Source organism: Oryzias melastigma, linkage group LG6 (assembly GCF_002922805.2).
Source record: "Oryzias melastigma strain HK-1 linkage group LG6, ASM292280v2, whole genome shotgun sequence".
Classification (NCBI taxonomy): domain Eukaryota; kingdom Metazoa; phylum Chordata; class Actinopteri; order Beloniformes; family Adrianichthyidae; genus Oryzias; species Oryzias melastigma.
In genome coordinates this window covers 12,587,016-12,593,778 of record NC_050517.1, presented here as the reverse complement: position 1 = coordinate 12,593,778, position 6,763 = coordinate 12,587,016, and positions in this window count along the sequence as shown.

The window sequence follows — 6,763 nt, the reverse complement described above, 5'->3', positions numbered from 1 at the left end:
GTAATGTTTTGTTTTGCTTTCTTTATTAACTTTGTGATCTTAAAATATTTTTCCATTGAGTGATTTGTTAGTGTGATTTGCACTTCAAGGCCACCGTAGAAAGCAGACCAAAGGACTGCCAAAGTTCCTGGTCTCATACTCTGATTTAAATCAAATTTTTTCTCTCTGTGTGTAGCTTATTCAATTTCTTCAATCTTTTGGAATTTTTCCAAAAATATCTGAGTTAAGTTCTTATACCTGTTCTGGTCTATGACACATAAGCCAAAAATGAAGGAATACAAAATGTTGAGTATACAGTTTTATATATATTTTTGCTTACCCTGTGTGTAGCTTAAAGTGTTGCACAGTTAGATTAATCAATCAATCATTAAAATAGAATTGTGAGCCAAGTACGGCCATTCAAATGTGGCTAAAACGGCTTACCGACAGTACGGTTCAAACAAGCGATAACCTTAAACTATCTAAACCCCTCACGCTCAACCCGATCCAGTCCTCGGCAAAAGGTCAACACTGACAAGAAAAGCTGAAAAAAATCTCCTTGAACCCGTCCACAACAAACTTTCCCTCGCTGCACCGGCGTCTGGAGAAAAAAAAGAGCGTGAAATGGCTGTGATGGAAGATTTACTGATGAAAAAAGGTGAGGCGAGAACATTCGGAGTGATAAAAGGGGACAGGGAGCGAGTGACAGTTGGGTTAAGACAGAAGTCATGTTCAATAGCAGGTAGAAACATCAAACAGCGAGTTCACAGGAAAACCATGCAACCTTGTCTGAAGGAGGATTTTCTGTTGTGTGGAGTAGATTATATCTGCTGAAGCTGCTGACACGGCCTAATTTGCTGCCCGTAGTGTTGGAGGGGGATTAAAAGATATAAACTTTAAAGCTTTAAACAATACCTTTCAAAATTAAACGGATTAAGGGAGGGATGTCTGATGGGGATTTCCCCGGGCTTTGTTAGTTTTAAACTCCACTCTTTTTGAAAAAAGGGGGAAAGAAGGAGTTAAAAATTTCTCAGGCATGTGACGGTTTTAATGAGGCTGCTCTCACGTCGAGGAGGGCAGTGGGCACAGGAGAGCTGCCAAGCAGATGGCTCTCATAAACCTCATCTCTGCTCTGTTTAGATACACGACTTCTCATCTCCCAACACTGAGAGGAAAACAAACCCGAACATCACCGCGAGCACTACCCACTTGCCTGCTTTTGGCAAGCTGTGTCGGCTTGTTGAAATGGCACATTTCCATTTTCCGCACTGCTCCCTCATAACAATATGCATGAGCTACGCAATTGATATACATAACCTCTAATCTGCTGTAAGTATGCAGAGGAGATGCAGCGATTGCAGTGGTGGGTATTTTTGTTTAGTGGCAGTTAGGATGTTGACTTTTATTAAATGTTATTATTACCATATAACTGTAAGCAAATAAATGCAAAGCGAGACAGAAGCTGTTGCTATGATTAGCCATGCTCAGAAGCTCTCCAAGTGCTACGCCAAAGAAAATTAAATATATATCAAACTTTGCTGCTTTGCTGCAGACATGTGACCATTCTGATGAAAGGCAGTCGGTGTCAAACTGCTCTCCAAATTGAGGATGGGCTCAGAGCAGACATCAGTGAGCTTAAATTTGGAGGCATGTCAAGCAGTGCAGCTGTTGGGATGAAATATCTCATTATCTATCTTTAAAACATAATTTGAGCGCGGTGCAGCAAGGAATGAAGGAAGGGAGGGGCTGAGCGCACGCCGCTGAAATGAGTCGCCGTGAATTCTGTTGTTGGACGGGGAGCAAAGGTGCAAACAGGAACCAGTTTGGCAGAGTCTGACTCTCTGGAGGTCAAACTGAGTCTAAGAACAGGAAGTGGGGCCTGAATTTTCACAATAAACCCACAAAAGAAAAGGTTCGGACAGTCGAAGCTGCAGAGGGACGCACACGTCTGCACACGCTCTCATGTCAGGGGATTAGTCCGTGATGCTTGTCAATTGCACCTTTTCAGTCAGGATCAGTGGGCTATCTGCAGCAGGGTCCTATATCAGCATCGCTCATTAACATGAGAGTGCCACTCCATCAGCCCCAGCTCCAAATAAATCAAAGGGTCGGCCGCAGCAGAAACGGCGCTAATATTTCCTCAATAAGCCCACAGAGACGCCATGGAGGGATGCAAATTGCCTCCCAGGAGACCCCGGGGGATGTGAAGGAGAAGCTAGCTGGGAGGCAACGGGAAGCTAATGAGTCTAATGGTAAATGTATACAAGGAGTCGGAGAAGCCCTTCTCTATTCATACCAATTAATACAATCTTATCAATGGAGGCGTACTGTAGAGGCTGGCTCCAACCCCTGGTCCGCCTCCCAGCTTGCACCCTGGAAGCATCTGGATCGCTCAGCGCGGCCCGGGCCGCGGTCATTAGCCCTGCGGGAGGCTGGGCCCGGCCTGGGGAGTTAAGGAGGTTTTAAAAACCACTCACTCCTCACATCAAAACAAATCCAGCCAAATCAAAGCGGCTCAAATATGTCCTTTCTACGAGGGAGGGGAAGCGCCATTGTTCTGAGCGCCGGCGCTGGTGCAAAGAAAACAGAGGAAAAATAATGTCATCAATCCAGTTTCAATTACAGGTAAAAATAAATAAATTAAAAGAGCGAAATATTTAAGTCAAGCGATTCTGTGAAGCAATTTTTATTTATTAAGCGTTTGGGATATTTTCAAATCCAGATTAAAAGTTTTGTGCCTCTTTAAATTGATATAAATTATTTTTCTCCTTTTAGACTTTAATTTAATTTTATACTTTAACAGTAATAAAAAAAAAACATCAAATGATTTTAATAAAATATGTTAAATTTAACCTAAATTTGCTCATTGGAGTAAAACAATTAAAAGTAAAAATAACAGCTTCCCCCTGCTGCTATGTTTGGTCAAAAACTTTCCAGTATTTTAAAAGAAACCCTGTGGCTCATGGCTGAAAACCGTGTGGGCTGGGCCGTGCTCTGAGGAAGCATTTGAACTCCTGAAAGGGCACCGAAACGCTCCACAAGACGAAGAAGAAGGACTTGGCTCGCTGTAACGCTGAAGGTCATGTATCGGGTTAGAGAACTATATCCGATTGGGGGAGGATTTGCCTTCACCATATCACAGAGGAGAATGAAATGAAGGTTAATCACTGTAGAACTTCCAGCACGTATAATCCTATACTTCAGGTTTCATCGAGAACGTCTGTAAAAGCTCTCTGTCAGCATAATTGCACCTAACCTGTGCCCCACATGCTCAAAGCTCTAAAATATCACATCCAACTCTGAGAATAAATGGGAAATTAATGAGGGAAGTGCTGAGCTCAACCTCAGATAGGTATCACAGAAAGGGGGTTAGCTGCCTCACGGCTCATGAACAATGGAAGCTGGATAATCCCAACCCCAGAGGATCCAGCTTGTTTGGACTTGTGAAATGTTCTGATAGATGAATACGGGATTTGACAGCCCTGCAGACGAGTGTGCACTGGATCAGATGGAAAAAGTGACACGAGGTTCATTGATTTTATGCCAATACATTAAAACAGGTTGGAGGTGCATCCTTTCTTTTTTTTTTTTTCAAAAAATCTGCACAAAGATTTTATCGTCTTCTCACATTTTCCTGTGCTATAACGGTTATCGTCTGAATCCTGCCTCTCTTTTGATCTGCCCGGTTTTTACCTCGTCACTCATTATTCATCGATCACAGAGGCCTTATTAACTGATGTTGTTTTCACAGTTTCATCCCTCAGAGGAGGGCTGTGAGCAACAGTGATCATAGTCTGCCCCTTAGTGGAGGAAATGGCAAACATGCTGCCTGAAAGGAGAGAACCTGCAGCCACTCATTCAGACTTTTCTTTTTTTTCATCAATAAACTGCATCTGTCAGTGCTGGACACTCACTTTACAAATTAGTGAATATCCCAAATTTGGAAAAAAACAATTTTTGCTTAATTATTTTTAGAGTTTTCATCAAGACAAAAGCACAATCCTCAAAAATATTAAGCTAAATTTGATATCACGATGAAAATATAGATAAATCTGCTTCTTCACAGGTGATACAGTCTAAAAATAAGAGAAAAGCAACGATGTCCTGATCATGTCAGTTTGAAACAGCTCCATAATGAAGTTTTTATGTAACTGAATAACAACAATGTTAGCAAAGATGTAAACTGATCCAAAAAAAAAAACCTAAAATAAAAAAAATAAAAATCTTCTTGCAGTCAACTCCATTTCAGGCTCCAAACATGCCACAGGAAAAAAAAAGATTTAAACAAAATCTTCCAGAAATGACAAAAAGTACAAAAAAAAAGATTTTTTTCAAAATTTCAGATGACTTTAATACATTAATTGTTTGAATTTCACATTTTTTTTTCATGAAAAATGAAAAAATGTAAGTTAATTTATACTGTGGGATCTTGTGTACGCTGGTTCTTGTTCCAGTTTGAAAGCAAAATAATAATCCAATTTTTCATTATAAATAGTCACATTTAAGACAATACAAACTGAAAATGATGTTCAGTGAGTAAAATGTACTCTAGCTCTTTTGTTTTGTTGGATTTTCTTTAAAAAACAAGAGAGAAAATCTAACAAAAAAACACATATATGTATTTTTGATATCAATAAATCTAACGGTTCCTCAAACCAAAAAAGATTTCAGCTCCAGAACTCAGAAAAGTCACTTTTATGTCAAGACAGGCAGACAAAGACCGGAATATTATGAAGAGTGGCTGTGGCTTCACAGAGGAAAATAATCAACAGCCATCTTGTCACTCTCTACAACCTGCCAAGTGTAGGAGTGGAAGCACTGACACATGTAACTGACATCTCAGGTTTAATTTGACTGGTAATCACACCCACCTTTAGTTTCAGAGTATTTCACACGTCGGAGCCACAGCTTCAGGTGTTAAGCTGGTTAGAAGACGCACAACTGTGTCGCTGCATAACACCTCCCTACAGACGAGGCGCTTTAGGTTCATGCTCTGCAGTCATTGTGATTTTAATGGGGACGCTGGACTCCAAAACTCTTCAGTCCAACCTTTCATCCCTGAATATTTTCAGATGCACAAATAATAAAAACTAAAGAATTTTAGAGTCAGACAGAAAGCACAGCTACACTGCACTTTTATTATGAGAGATTATTCACTTTGTGGCTGCACCAAAAAAAAGAAGAATTCATTGGTTAAGAGACACCTTAAAGACCCACTACTATAACAAGGTGTTTAGGTGTTTTTAACATGCTCTTATAGCATTTTACAAATAATAAAGGATAATTATTGAGAAAACTATAAGCTTAAAATTACATTTCTGAATATCTTTATATTCAAATCGTTGTGAATCAGGAGCAAATGAAAAGCATTGTTTGAAAAAGCTTGTAGATGTGATGTAGAAGCTTCTACGGCGAGCCACAGGCTCCCTGTTCCACTCCATTTTGATGCATTCACTTGTTTTTGATTCACTGGTAATGTTAGGAAACAGATGGAAGTAGAAGCTCCAATAGTCCCGCCCACAACTTGAAGGTGAATGTCCGATTAATTCCTGATTAATGTCCTAGAAAACGACTCAGGTTTTATGATTTGGCTAAAAATGGGATGATCATAATTAAAAGACAACTGGGAATAATTTGACAACAAATCAAAAGATGATCAGAGTCTAATTTAAAGAAAATTGTTTGCTCACTCATCAAACGCCACACGACCCTCCAAACAAATCTATCAGACATTAAGAGTCATAAATCCCACTTACAGACCTAAAAGCTGCAGTAATGTTTGTAGGATATATAATTAAAAGTCTCAGCTAATAATGTTATGACAGGGCAAAGTCTCAGGTCATTCTCCAAAAACACTTGAAGTAATTTAAACTGCTGATTTATATCTAGTTTCCATGGTGATTCCTCTTGACACACCTGCAAATATGCACATAATTACACATGATATATACAACAAATACATCAGTAGCTTCACTGGTTCACTGAAATAATGGCAATACATCAAAGTCGTGTTTGAAGTTTTATGTTGCTGATCTCTTGGTCTCTTCAACAAGCATCATCAAAACTAAAATAAAAAACTTGTAATGGTTCTTGTAATGCAGTTCAAAACACAGACACAGGAAAACTCCCTCAACACATTCTAGAAACCAGCTCTTTTTCCTCTTCAATTCTGACTAAATCATCCTGCTCAGTTCTTGCTTAAACATTTTGATCAAAATTTTTATCTTCTTCTTACAAAACTGTAAAAGCAAAAATAAATAGAAAATATCCCAAACAATGATAATTACACACACACTCTGGGTACTTGTGTACAAAATTAGTGAATTTATGTTTACATCAATAAATACATATCAAAATAGAAGAAAACATATTTTCAAAATCCCAAACTTAACTATAGGTTTCAGAAATAAGGCATTTGCTTTAACTACTCATGACTTTAGCTTGGATTGTGGAATGTAGGTTCTTTTTTGGCTTCTATTCATGTTAATACAGTATATTTAAGGATGTTTTGATGTAATAACAGAATATTGTAAAAAATAATAGAAATAAAAAACAGCATATATAATATCGCTCATATTCATAAACGTCCATACACAGATACTTACATGGATATACTGTATCTACGTCAGACACAAATACTTGCTGACTAATGTAAGTATACTGCAGACTACCGTACTACTAATAACATAAACTCCTCATGACTTATAACAACCCCTACTGGTGGATACGGGCCGTCTGGAGACAAAAAATGGGCGAACCTGGACGGGTCACGCAGGTGGCCCAA